The 2,003-nt window shown below is 33.6% G+C and overlaps 1 long non-coding RNA gene across 1 annotated transcript in view; it reads right to left on the reverse strand.

Annotated features, from left to right (window-relative positions):
- LOC140856975 (uncharacterized) overlaps positions 1-1,327 on the reverse strand; it is a 146,973-nt gene extending 145,646 nt beyond the window's left edge. The window contains exon 1 of the long non-coding RNA XR_012140478.1: positions 1,015-1,327. This is a non-coding gene — a long non-coding RNA (uncharacterized lncRNA). The remainder of the gene's footprint in view (positions 1-1,014) is intronic.
- Positions 1,328-2,003: the final 676 nt, after the last annotated feature.

Genomic DNA, 2,003 nt, shown 5'->3' on the forward strand with positions numbered 1-2,003 from the left:
TTTGGGCCTGAGGAATGTTGATTCCTATCTTGATTCTGAAAGGTATCTGATTATATTATACTATCAGGAATTTCCAGTTCATTTTCAATGCAGCATTTGTTCGGCTGGAGATTGATTTTTGTCTATCTAGAATATTTGCCTACTGTGTCACTCCAAACTGTTAATTGCTGCTGTTCCAAGGCTTCTCATGATCAACGGCTCATTTCCAGAGCACCATTTGGTTACCTGGTACTCAATTTTTAGTCACTTGTACATGTGCCATAAGTTGCTCTTCAATCCAGTAACCATTGCTGTTTCAAGGCATCTCATAAATCTGTCTTCTTACAGTTTGACATATATGTTTTGGGGTTCTCAATGTTCACTACATACTATGTTAGATATGGTGGTTGTTTTCTACAGATTTTTGGCCATTGTATTCACGTTTGTTGGAGATAAACCATACTTCCTCTGTTCTTTGTTTTGAACTTTTGCTTCTTACTTTGTATGTACTTACATATTACTGTGTAGAATTTTGGGATGTAAAAAATTACTGAAGGAGTAATGGAACAATTTTTTGGTTTCAGAAAAAAAAAGAAGAAGTAAGCAATAGTTATCAGAGATGCTGCCAGCCATATAGATATGGACCTGAGTTCTTTGTAGAAGAAAATTACAGTGCATAATCGTATTTGCCAACTACAAATTGAAATCTGAAGTGTGGTCAAAAGATAGGCCATGGTGGTGATTATATAGCTCTAACACAAGGTTCTATCAAATTTCCAATAGAATTATTAACAATTCAAAAAATTAGTAATTTGAAATTTATAGATTACATAAAACATCATTAGAGAAATTATGAGATTATGAAATTCATTCATATGAAACATATATAATGATTAAATATAAAATTTCTATGCTATAGATGGATGCATCAATAGGTATTTTAAGAATATCCTAAGGCCCTAAAGCATCAACTAGGGTTTAAACATTAGAGTTTAATCATGGAAAAAAAGATAGAAATAAGATTAGGATTCATACTAATAGAGATCAAAGAGATTCTAAATTGATAGAGCTTAATCACAAATATAATGGAGGAAATTGTGACGGTGTGATCTCAAGGAGTTTTCTGCTCAATGCGGATGGTGTGATCATTGCTTCATAGATGAAATCCTGAAGGGAGGTTTCTGCGATGGGAGTCTGCCTCTTTTCTACGATGGGTGGGAGATGGATGCCAGCGTATATTATTTTTGTATATATATCACCAGATTTGTTTGAAGCCGTTAGATGGAGTCCAATCCCAATAAAAACCTTAGAAAGTTCAGCGTGGATGGGAATCCCATGTTTCGTGCTATTTTCTTAATTTTTGGCGATAGGATATGGATGCGAGCGATTTTTTTTTTTTTTTTTTTTTTTTTTGCAATGGGAGATGGATGCGCCTTCTTTTCGTTTCCTTGAATTTTAGCGATGAGAGTTGGACATGGATGGAGTCCTAACACCAGAATTCTTTGATATTATGTGATTTTTTTTTTTTTTTTGTCTTCCTTTTGTTTTCTTGAATTTTAGCGATGGGATGGACCCGCTTTCATAGGAAGTTCAGTATAAATAGAGTTCTAATTTCAGATTTTTTTTTGATATTACATGATTTATTTATTTTTTATTAATCTTTCTTTTTGCATCTTTGAATTTTAACATGGGTGGACCTGCCTTTCTTAATAGGAAATTTAGTATGCATAGAATCCTAACTTTAAATATTTTTTGATATTGCATAACTCATTTTCTCCCTCTTTTTGGCGATAGTTAATACGCTCCATAGGAGTCCCAGAATCAGAATTCTTCTTGTGATATCGCACGGTTCTTTGGTGGATGGGTTTTTCTCTTATTTTTATTGGCTCCGTTGGAGTGGGGTTTTTTTTTTTTTTTTGGTGACGAGAGATTTATTTTTTTGGTGAGGTTAATGCCTTATTTTTTGTCAAGAAATTCCATAAAAGTCATGGGGTCAACTGGTGTGGACCTAACTTCCTTAACTC

Source organism: Elaeis guineensis, chromosome 4, assembly GCF_000442705.2.
Source record: "Elaeis guineensis isolate ETL-2024a chromosome 4, EG11, whole genome shotgun sequence".
Taxonomy (NCBI): Eukaryota; Viridiplantae; Streptophyta; class Magnoliopsida; order Arecales; family Arecaceae; genus Elaeis; species Elaeis guineensis.